Source organism: Leptonotus elevatus, chromosome 18 (genome assembly GCF_054856555.1).
Source record: "Leptonotus elevatus isolate MCC_2025b chromosome 18, RoL_Lele_1.0, whole genome shotgun sequence".
NCBI classification, from domain to species: domain Eukaryota; kingdom Metazoa; phylum Chordata; class Actinopteri; order Syngnathiformes; family Syngnathidae; genus Leptonotus; species Leptonotus elevatus.
This window is the reverse complement of record NC_141256.1, coordinates 10,982,145-10,994,656: the sequence shown is the minus strand read 5'-3', so window position 1 is coordinate 10,994,656 and position 12,512 is coordinate 10,982,145. Positions and strand designations below refer to the sequence as shown.

Sequence of the window (12,512 nt, the reverse complement as noted above, 5' to 3'; positions counted from 1 at the left end):
TGAGAATATGTACCCACCTCCCATTTTAAAAAGGTAAACTCTAGCCATCACCTGACTTTTCTGTGTATTCCTATGATCATTTTCAGCAAGTGTAGCAATTTTGAAGTGGCTCCCCTTTGCCCAAGAAAAGTTATGAATGGGATACAAATGCTCCCGTTCAGGCAAAGCGGTAGAAAATGGTTTAGTTTAAAGGCTGCACTGCCCTCTAGTGGTGAATTAGGAAGCCATATGTATCCAACATGTTGTTTCCATACATTGTGTTGTTGATTTATTATTATTTTTTCTTTTACCAGCGGCATTACCTCATTCTTATTGTGAAGTCCTAATTGGGTACCGTCATAGCCATTCTCCTGGCAGCTTGGCTAAGGGTGGAAGGTGGATGGGGGTGGGTCAGAGGTCTGGATCCCTCTGCCCTCCTCAGCCTTGTGGGAGAAGGAAAAGGAAGCCATTAACAATTTACTGTGTGATGGACACATTCAAATGGCATACCCAAGGCTAAATCACACAATGTGACGCAATGGCGATCCAATGACCTACAAAGTGATCATGTCTCTACATGTTTTTTTTTCTAAACACTGTTATCACATTCCGAATGGGGACTTTGCTAGTAAAGAGGCAAACAGGGATGTCATAACATTTTTTTTTCCTGATTAACAGTGGTTGCGTTTAAGCACATTTCAGTTGATGGCCACTAGAGGGAAGCATAGCATTAGGATTACACACGCCATGCATTGTGGTCACCCATGACTATGCCCACTCACACACACACTGCAACACGTTTTGGAGACCTCAAACTTGGAATGTACTGTATTCTAAAAGAGTCTGTTAGGTTTAAAATATCTACTTCATCCTAAAGAAGGCACGTTTGTACACGCTCGCACACCCTTCTGGCATAATCTAAGTGTATGGGCCTCAAACTGGGGGACGTCAAAATAGCAAAAAGTGGGCTCCCAACAGTCAACGGATATTTCACAGCCCCCCCCCCCCCCCCCCCTTTATGCTCATACAATTTATTCTGGAACACATTTACTATACTATTAGCGTACTTTTGTTTTGCTGTCATATTTGTCATAATACAGACTTCCATAAAGTATACATTTGACATCCTAATCTTACATTGTTCCTCTTAGGAAAGAAAAAAAAGGCAATGAGGCACACTCTGCACACAGACTGAATGTTGTTCATATTATGTATACATAAGTAAAACAAAGGAGGAGGGTGGGGGGCACTGAAAGAGGCCTAAGGGGGTTGGGGGTTGTTTAAGGAGCCTTTGATGATGCTGAAATGAAGGCAACGGGCACCTTTCGAAATGCAATAAATGAAATAATAATTATATTTTATAAATACTGTAAAATACTTTCTTTTTTTTTAAATTAAAGTACTTAAAGTATTAATTATGGCTTTTATTTGATTCCAAAATCCGGCACAGACCGATTGGAAAGGGTGCTCAGCGGCGGATATAATAGCGTGCTTATCTTTATCGGCCCAGTGTCCGTGCACGTACATGCGTGACATGTGGATGTGGACACGCGCATGCATTGTGTGCGTGTATATCAAGAAAAAAAGAAAGTAGTGGGGGATAAGGGATTGTCACAGATTAAAAAGGGGTGTGTGGTGGGCGATTGGGGGGGGGGGGGGGTGAGCTACGGGTTCCCAAGGCAACCTGCTGCTGCTACTTGGTCCTTGCAAGGTGGCGCCCCCGTTGTCTCATCTCGAGCACCTGCACGCTGTTTGCTCAGGCCACGCTGATTATTTTCATGATCTCTCGGCACAAGGCAGGGTCGGGATGCGTCCGGCATCCCCTCCGCGCGTCATCCGTTTGTACAGCTGGAAGCGAAGTCCCAAGAAGAAGTCGGACGTGCCAAAGAAACACAAAGAAACCGAAGAGCAACAATCGGAGAACCTCGAAATCTACGCCCGCTGGCCTCCGGGCTGTGGATCCCTCGCGATGATGCTAATTTGGAGAGGCTCGTTAAAGCAAGGGGTGGGGGGTTGGGGGATCTTGGCGGGGTTGGACTGAAGGACATGACTGAAATTACAGTGAACCCTCACCTAGTCGCAGTTCAGTGAGTGGACAGTTCTTCTTCTTCAAAAAAAAAAAGATTGCCCAAGATGTTTAACATCACTCCTAAACTGTGTATTAAAAAACAGAATTTAATTTTATGTGTAAAAAAAAAATAACACAACTTTGCCCTCTGCTAGCTTAATGCTAAGACACATTGCAAAACACTACTATCAGTGGACTTTTCTAAGTCACTTACAGTAGTTGTGAAAGTCTTCTTCGTTTGAATCTTAATGACTGTGTTATACTGCTCCCCGGTGGTCGAATGAGTACCAGAATGATTCAAAGTGATTTAATCATGAAATGCAAACTAATTAAATCTTTACGTTTTAGTTAAATATATTATTTACAAGGTTTTTTTTTTGTTGTTGTTTTGTGTATTTAATATTATTGTACGTCACTGTGACATTTTACACAGTTTGAATTAATACTGCTTAAATAAAAATCATTTGAATGATGATTCAATTAAAATATATTGCACAAAAAAGTTGTACCAAATTTTAAATCAATAAATGCTTAGAAAATATTTCTTAATGGAGCAGATTATAATTTGACATGCAATTATTTTCATCTCCTGATTTTTTTTTCCCAGCAAACAAGCAATAAATTAACCCATTATACAAAAGTTCCCAATAATGCACATTATTACAAAATGTGGCCCTTGAGCACACTTGTAATAGCAGCTGCGCTGGGCCGGACAGCAAAATCAAAAGCCTGAATCGCTGCTAACGTCAACCGAAGATCAAGCGGCGAGACACCCCGAAGACACCCCCCGAAGACCTCCGCATTTCCTGTTAGTTCCAATAACGTCGGAACACGCCGCTCTCTCCTTCCTGATTCTCAGGCTGCCGAGGAAGGAACCGCCGTCTGGTCACACGGTGCTTGCCACTTCCCCCCCCGCTCTGCCCCACCCTCACTCGCCACCTCTCTCCTTCGCTCACTTTGTTTCTCTTTCAGGTTTTTGGAGTTGTTGGGCTTTTTGTTGTTGTTGTTTTCCTTCACTGCTCTCCCACGTGGACGCACGCACACAAACATGGGTTTGCCTCTTTCAGGAGAACAACAAGATTTTCTCACCACGGGCAGGATGTTCTCCGCAACGCAGGATATTCGGTGACAGTGAAAACAGCAGTTTCTATATTTACGGACGCCGTTTATGTCCTGAGATCAAATAAGGCGGAGGAAGTCGTACGGCGGAACCTCCAATGCCTCTGAGGGCGTACGAGGTGGAAAGTGTCACAGAACTTGTCGTAATTCACTAGCAGCCAAGGTTTTGTCACATGAGGTGCGGAGTTAGGACCCAAACGCAGAAAAGACACGCAGGTTGGGAAATAGAGTCTTTATATACAAAAATACAAAACAACAGAGAACAGGGCTGACTGGGAAATCTCGACTGATGCATGGAAGCCACCTCGAACACATAGCTTGCATAGAAGAGCGATGGGAAACCTCGAGTTAGGAACCTCGCCGTACTGACAAAAGTGTCATTCAATAAATCTCGCTCGGGCAATGCACGATTCTATACGACGGAATAAAGGCCGAAAAAATGATGAATAACAAACTAAGAGCGACATATACATTATCATCATAAGGGAAACAGCAAGTGCATAGTAATTAACAACAACATAACAACACAATGGCCCGATGACCAACCCAAAACATAACAGGATTTTTCTTTAGCTTTTTTATGACACTTATTGCAAAAGAAGGAACAGTCGCTTTTCTAATGCCGTTTTTGTATACATTTTTTTTCCATAAATGCTGTAATTTTTTGTAATTTAATATTCTTTTTTTTTTGCCTAAACTTTTCAGATATTTCTCTTCTATTTTTTAAATATTATAGCATTACAGTATTTTTTACTAACAGTATTTTGTTACTGTTTTTTTTTTTTGCAGTATTTTTCAGTATTTGTGTATTTTCAATCTAATATAGGTTTCCTCATGAAAACAATTGCAGTTATTTGTTGTTTGTCAAACACTTGTCTAATCTTTATTATTTTATTTCTAAAGAATATTTCCCATTTTCTTCTTGTCTTTGTATTATTGTATACTATTTAGTCTATAGATTTGTATTTTTTCCATATTGTTTCCCCAATCAATTCTTTGTATTTTCTCTCGAGCTGTCAAATGATTACATTTTGTAATCAGATTAATCACATTTTAGGATTTTGATTAAGCACGATTAATCGCTCAATTAAAAAGGCTTTTTATCAACAAATTTAAAGAGCACCTGTTATTTAGAATATAACATCTTGCAATAATTTCCCACATTTTTCTGTAATATTTGAAATCTGTTCCGTTTTTTGTCTAATATTCTTATGCTCTTTCCTAACTGTAGTTTTTTGTTTGTTTGTTTTTTTTCCCAACTTTTGCTCAAATGACGCCATATGTAGCACGAGTGCGGGAAACTAGCGAACGCGGCCGTCTGACCAAATTGCCGTGTTAGAGCACACGCGTGCGTCTACAAGGACGCGTAACATGATTGACCGACGCGGGCCATTAGCAGCCCGCTACAACTCACTGCTGCCACCAGCCAAAGCGCTGCTGCATTATTAACCAGCCGCACTTGTTTACGCTCCCGCAGTATGATATGGACGCACATGTTGTTTACTCTCCGACTGCCTTCTACCCCACCTCCCAATATACCCCTACTCGCTCATCCAACAGGGAAGGGGGAAGGTGGGGGGGGGGGGGGGATTGGCACTCTAGTTACGGGAAACAATGGTGGCATTTAATAGGAGTCGTGGTTGCTAAGGCAACGGCCGCCGAATGGATTGGTGTTGGATTACTGATCGTTTCATAATTAATTAGGGATTATGAATAATTAATTGAGAAGTGTTGGGTAATTTACAGTCGTGTGTAAATGGGACCCACTCCGCTGCCCTGGCCCAAGCGCGTGTGTGCGTGTTTATTTTAGTGCGAATTAGCGTATTTTAAACTAGGGGACAACTAAAGAAAATAGTACATTCAGAGTGTGAGGTCCCCAAATTTGAGTGCATATGTGTGTGTGTTTTCTTTTTATGTCGATACTGGGTTCCGAATCTCCGATACTACCAGTACTATTGACACACAAAATTTCAATTAACACAATAACAGATAACTGTCAACAAAGAACTTTCTTTCTATTTGCTGATGTGTTAAATCACAACAGTGCAACTACTGGCAAGGAGGATTTACTCAATGTCAGATTATTACTATTACTATGATTATCCATCCATTTTCTTAACCGCTTGTCCTCACAAGGGTCGCGGGGGGGGGGGGGGGGGGGGTCACTGGAGCCTATCCCATCTGGCTTCGGGCAGTGGGCGGGGTACACCCGGAACTGGTTGCCAGCCAATCGCAGGGCACACAGAGACGAACAATATTATTATTATTATTATTATTTAGTTATGTATTTATTTATTTATGTGTCTCAAGTATCGGTGGCTAAATTCCAAAAACTGGCATTGGTACTTAATAGTTAATTTCATGTATTTTTCGATTGATTACTTTTATTTGTGTATTAAAAAAAATTAATATTTGGGTATGTTTTGCCCATTTTTGTGCAATCTTTTGAGCATTGTTGAATAAGCAGTTCAGAAAATGGATGGATGCATGCATGGATGTTTTGATCCTCCTTAATTGTGTAACGTACCTAATGTTTTGTCTTGCATCACTCTCACAGAATAGTGTCAAATATTCACCCTCTAGTTTTTCTCATTTTGCTTTTCCTACTTTTATATGTGAAATTGTAAAAGGACTGTTGCTCTGAATGTTGGCATGGAAACATTAATGACTGGTGGCGAGAGGGGTGAGAAGAGAAGTGTGCGTGTGTGTGTGTGCGTGCATTTGGAAAGAGAGTCAAAAGAAGAGAGGAGGATGTAGGTGAGAGGTATACGAGCGGCATGTGGGAGTTTGAGTGGGCCGGAGAGCGAGCGGGGGTGGCGGGGGAGAGAGAGGATGGCAGGGAGGATGAGGAGATGGGGCGAGGGATGGATGGAGCTGAAAGGAACCCATCAGAAGAAAAAAAAAACGGTACTCGCTAACATCATTTTTAAAAGAATGTGTAATTTATAACAACTTATAGCATATGAATAAAAGTGTGCATTAAAATCAGATGAAATCGAAATAAAATTGCAATAATAAAATACAAATAAGTACACATGGAAGCTTCATAAATGCAAATATATATATATATTAATCGATTAGATTACAGCGCGCAATTCTCGAATCGATTCGATATGCGGCCGAATCAATTTTTAAACATCCTTTTTTTATGGGAATATTCAACAAAACACACATTAAGCATAAAATAATGTTATATTAATGGAACATTCAGCCTTAATATTTGATTTCAGTGCTGTTCAAACATGACAAAGTTTACTGATTAGTATTTTCTAAATTTGAGTAAAAAAAAACAAATCTAAAAAAAGCTCAATAATTAATTTATAGTATCGTATCGGGATTAATCGGTATCGAATCGTAACACGAATCGAATCGCCGGGTACTAGGCGATTCACACCCCTAATATAATGACATCTGTGGCTAATAAATATTTTATAAACTGTAGAGCTTTTATTAAAATGCAAAGATGTTAAAATTAAACAACACCATTATATAAAATAATTTTACAAGCAAAGATGGTTTCCTTTACTTTCTGCTCTGCGTCAAGTTCCAAATTGTGAAAATATGACATGAATAGTTTCCAGGTAGAAGTTAAAAACAAACAAACTGTAATATACAGTATAAACAATATGCAATTACTTGGCTGAGCTTGGTGTGATTGAAGTTTTTTTTTCTTTTTCTTTAATTTAGCAAAGTGGCCCTTGAGTCCTTCGATTTTTCTGAATGTGGCCCTTGGAGGAAAAAGCTTGGACACCCCCCCTAATCTATCATAGCAGCATCTTATTATGTGCACAATATGCCTCAAAGTTAGAGTTTAGTATTAGCATCTACAGTATTGTGATATAATCTAATACAGTACATACATTGAATTCACTATGAAAGGCTCGGCACCTATTGTCATGCTTTGTCAAATGACCCCAAAATTCCAAATGGAGCATGTAGTGGCGGGAGATGGAAAGAAATGGACACCGTTCAGTTTGAGCGGGAGACGCATAAAAGGTGGCGAGGGAAGCGAACAAAAAGCGAGCGTTGGCTGTCAATAGAAAACAGAGGAGGCGGTTGAAAGGCGAGGCAGATTAGCGCGGTGTCGGTTTCCTCCTTTAAGGCCCGCCGTTGCGCCTTCGCTCGCCACCCCACATGGCCTCCTGCAGACGCACGCGCACACCAACAGTACTCTCATCTATAAGCAGCGTTATGGGCATCGGATTTCATCACTCACGTAAATTAAGTTGGTGTTTTTCCGCTAATGATGCAGACCGACCAAAGATACGCAATATGCATTATGATACTAGTTTAATTCGTTCAGTCGCCACAGTCCTCGCAAATGCCGTGAAGTCCTTCCACCCTCAAAAATGCAATAACATTTGTCATTTGTCAACTCATCCAAGAGAAATTAACTCATTCACTACCATTGACGGCTATAAACGTCAAAATTCATTTGAACTATTTATATTAGTTTAAAAAAAAATCCCCACTTTTGTTAACAAGAGTATGAAAACCTAGTTTTTTTTTATTGTACATTTAGAACAGATATCAAATTTGTAATTAATCATGAGTTAACTATTGAAGTCGTGCGATTAATTACGATAAAAAATTGTAATTGCCTGATGCCCCTTATTTTTAATAATCATCTCGTCAGGCAATTAAAAATTTTAATTGTAATTAAACGAATGACTTCACTAGTTAACTCATGATTAATCACAAATGTTATATATGTTATAAATGTACAATAAAAAAAATTCTAGGTTTTCATACACACATTTATTTTTGACATTTATAGCCATCAATGGCAGTGAATGAGTTAAGAAAAAAAAAAGAGAGAGAAAGAGAGCAGGAGACAGAACGGGAAGCCTGATGGGTCATCAAATGGTGCCCCGGTTTTGTTAGATGAAAAACGAAAACATAAGGGAGGGGGAGGGAATGGAAAAAGCCCCAAACTATGCCTCTATAAGGGAGGGGCACCTCAGCAAACATCTACATGAATAGTATGTTAAAATATTTATAATTTAATTTCATAAGAAAAATAGCATTATAATAATGTAATGTATTTTAAAAACACAGTAATATTTAAATAGGACATAGACAAAACATTATTTTTTTCCTGTTCAATTCAATTGACACTGCACATATTTTGAGCATTGTTTGGGGGAGAAAATAATTATTGAAAAACTGACAAAAAGTTCCAACGAAATTTACCCAACCTGGCTAATGTGAGTATGAATTCACAAGGCAAGACAAGAATTAATTTCCCTGGTGGAGATAAGCAGTTAAATACATTGAAGTAATTAGTAACCCCCCCCCCCCCCCCGATGTTGTCAGTGAAGTATAGAATCCCGCTCCACCAACATAAAAAGGTTCCATGGTTTTTGAGTCTGGCATGGGGGTCCCAATGTCGGCGAAAAGGAAAGCGAATGGTTCCACCCATTTACTGACGAGCTTGACAGGACGTAAAACGGCGGACAGTTTAACGGCGGGCCTGCAGTTCGTTGCGTCTGTGTTTGTGTCTCGCCTCGACAACTTTGGAACCTGGCTCGGTGCTGGCTGATGACCTCGCCGGGGGTCGCCGCACTTGTCCGAGGGTTAACGTTTTGACCGCGTGACAACCGCCAGGCAGGTTCACGGGCAGAGTGAGGAAGGATGTACCTGAATAAACATGTGCCGCGGCGTGTTCTACACAAAAGAGGTAGCCGTTCTTTTTTACGGCGTGCTAAATGTTTGGGATTGTTCGTTAGCATTTGTGTTGTTGATTTAAGAGAGAGAACATGGAGGCTCATGTAAAGTGGGGGGTGGGTCTAAGGTGCAGGGGGGGTTAGGGCCCTGGGGAGCCATCAGGCTGTTCTCCGGGACGTGCCCTGGGAAGAGACATCATGTCACGGCGATAAAAACAACATACACACCCTGTCAAGCGGCGGGAGGGATGGATAAATGGCGTGGGGGGGGGGGGGGGGGGTCGGAGGAGAATAGTGAGGGCCGCACTTGAATGAGCATAAAAAGGTGGATTAAAAAAAAGGAAATGGCTTCACATATTTCACAAACGTTTTAGAAAAAGTACCTCACATGTGCATCAATGTAGTTATAAACCAATGTACAAATTCATTTATGCACCACCAAAACCTCCTACCTATGCCCAAATATAGTCTTTCCTCTACTGTAAGATTTTGTACCTTCTAATATTTGGATATTTGTTGTATTATGATGCTGATTTTTTTGAGTATTTACTTTTTAATCTAAGTCTTTTACTATTTACTTAATACTTTTTATATTTGACTGTTATTTTATAAATTTTTTCTGCATTTTTTATTTATTTATTTTAAGTATAGAACATACTGTATGTTGAATAACTGAAAAATTAAATACAAAAACAGTTGGAAAATGTTTTGGGAAAATATTTGTTTAAAAATGACAATGTGTTTGTATGTTATTTAATGTTCATTTTTCATATATGTGTATTTAAATTGTCCTTATTATATATTTTTTATTTGTGTCTCAAATGTTTTTCTTATTTTCAAATATTTTTGTCAATTGTAAATTTCTATTTGTTCCAATACATTAATATTTTTCTCATGCTTATGTAATTTTTTTTCTAATTTTCCTAAGATTTTTATAATCGCCATGTTAATATTTTATCTTATTTTCCAATATGGTTGTGATATTTTCTTTTTTTTAATATAAATATTTTGTTTTTGATGTTTTTCCCCAAACATATTTCTGTTTAATATATCTTTCCCTGTTAGTCTTCTTTTTTTCCTTATATTTACCTTTGTCTAATGCTTATCTAGTTTGTCCATCTATATTTTTCCTGTTTTTTTTTACTTTTTGCCATACTTTTGTCACAAAATACATTTGTTTCTACTTTTTTGTGCATTTTTTGCTATATTTAAATATTGTTCATTCAATATTTTTCCTTTTTTTTATAATAATTGTGTAATGTTTTTCTATATGTATCAAGATATGTTTTTTTTATTATACTTCTCTTTTGTATTTTTTTCCCTAATGTTTCTGTATTTTTGTATAATCATTATTTTTTGGCTGATATTATATTTTTCCATTTGTTGATTTCTTCCAGGTAATATTTTTGTATTTAGTCTAATATTTCCACTTTGAAAGATGAAAAAATAAATGTCTCCACTATCTCATCTATTTTAGTACGTCACACATGCCTGAGTCGAGATACTGCCCAGTGGGCTTGCAACACTGCAGAACAGAAAATGTGTGTGTGCGCTTGTGCATGAAACCATGAAATCAATAAGGACACCAGCTGCACTTTCATGGCCTCAAACCTCATCAGAAAGCCAACGTAGTAAACGACGCACATGTTCTAACGGATTGAATGGCTTCATTGTTTATTATGTCCCCGGGAAGATGAACGAGGGCACACAAAACATTGCGGAGCGACTACGTGTCAGTCTACTGGAGTCTGAAGGAATACTTGTTTGCAGTAGGTACAAACAACAATTGGAAGATGCAGTTTCAACATTTGTTATAAAGATGGACGCCCGGTAGCCATGGCGTCTGCTAGCCAACGGCTGAGCTGCAATGTGTTTGTTTATTCAATGTCAATTAGCGCTAGGGAAGCACTGATACTACATCGATAACAATATTGTGCGTAAAATGCTCCGATACTATGACTCCGATACTAGTTCGCCAGCCTGACATACTGTATACAGTATCTTCTGGGTCGTGTGGAACAATTTTAAACACGAATGACAAAACCTTTAGTACGCTTTGCAAAAATTATGTTCAACAGCTCAGTTGGCTGGCAATTTTCAAGCCCCATTTTGTTGTGGATGGCCCCCTCAGGTGGACGCCTGGGGCCAACCGTCCACGTCCGATCAAAGTTTATGCTGCGTTTTTAAACCAAGTTTGATTCAAATTAAAGTCAACATTTTCATTTCAATTGCAAGACATAAAAGCACATTATCAAGTATCTGTTCCGATACTTCAGCTTGCTTGAAAAATACATACTCCATTCTGTGAACCATTTGCCCCCGTCAAACCTTTTTACCTCTGCTGAGCCATCCTCGAGTCCCTGAAGGAAAGAAAACACACCCCTGGACTCGGTCCCACATGTGTCCCCACCGAGCTCTGGGATGATGATCAAAGCCTCTTCCTTTTTCTTGCGGGATCAAACGAGGTTGGAATATTTACTGCTTTGTTTGGTGCCGGGGCAGAGGGTCCCCATTCGTAAGATGCCGACAGGAAGGATGCCTCACTGGCGGCAATAAACAACAACTAATGGCCTCAAAAAGACGAAGCCCGTCACGACATCCTGAGGATCAACGCGCATCGCTGAAACCTGTTATCTATTTCACACCTCAAGCTACCTTATCATACAGCAACGTGTTACAGCAAACGAGCAAATATTTCATATTAAAAGAGCATATGGCAACTGTTTATTGGATGGCTTCAGTTTATAACTGTGATAAAACGCCGACTAAAGTCCATTATGAAAGAACCGAAACAGATGTTTTATGGCCTGAGTGGACAGATAAAGCACAGCAGTGGGTTTTCCACAGAGCAGTTAAAGCCCCAATTGGCAAATAAAGTTGTTTTCTCTGATATGATTTTAAATTATGTTTGTAATTTACAAATGAAATTAGGCAACACGAAGATTTAATTACATATCATAATTTAAATAGTACACTTTTGCGCTGCGGAGTCCCACAGGGATGCTACTCGAGTCCACTATGTTCTTCGGATAATGCTGTATACCATGGCATTAACAATGCAAAGTAATTTTAATGAGCCACTGTTAACTTAACAGGGCAAATGCCGAGGACGGACGCCAAAAAAGAGCCATCATAAACACCTTCTTTTTTTTATTGCAGTTTTCACTTAGCTGCCAAGTTCTGGGTGTAGAAACTTGGTTAAAGTTGCTATGTAAATTAGCCGGCTTGTGATGTCACAAAATTCATAGATACATTTTGGGGAAATGGGCAGCTTACGAAAGTTTGGAGTCCTAACTATTTGTATCCAAGCAATTAAAGTTCTAATTTCCATAATGTCTATCCATTAATACCATAACATATGAATGAATTACACGCTCCAATTGTTGCGCAATGTCCATCTTGACCGCATCAGCACAAAACCACTTCTGGCAACAGGCTATCGCCCCCTCGAACGAGCAATTTTAAGGACGCCTCCACTCCGGGCTCTCTGTCCCCAGTTACTATCTCAGCCTTGCAGTCCAAGTGTGAATATTCATTAAGTCGGCCTCGATAAGCGTTAGCCTCGCCAGCATTTGTATTGCGGGGCCGCGGGGATCGCATTAAAACTCTCCGTGTTGCATTTATTGCTAGCAAATACGGAATGTGTTTTTCAATGTGTCCCTTATGAGAGCTACATCATA

At 39.4% G+C, this 12,512-nt stretch overlaps 1 long non-coding RNA gene across 1 annotated transcript in view; it reads right to left on the bottom strand.

Moving 5' to 3' along the window:
• Window positions 1–301: 301 nt before the first annotated feature.
• LOC147158578 (uncharacterized) overlaps window positions 302–12,512 on the bottom strand; it is a 71,952-nt gene continuing 59,741 nt past the window's right edge. The window contains exon 4 of the long non-coding RNA XR_015090649.1: window positions 302–422. This is a non-coding gene — a long non-coding RNA (uncharacterized LOC147158578). The remainder of the gene's footprint in view (window positions 423–12,512) is intronic.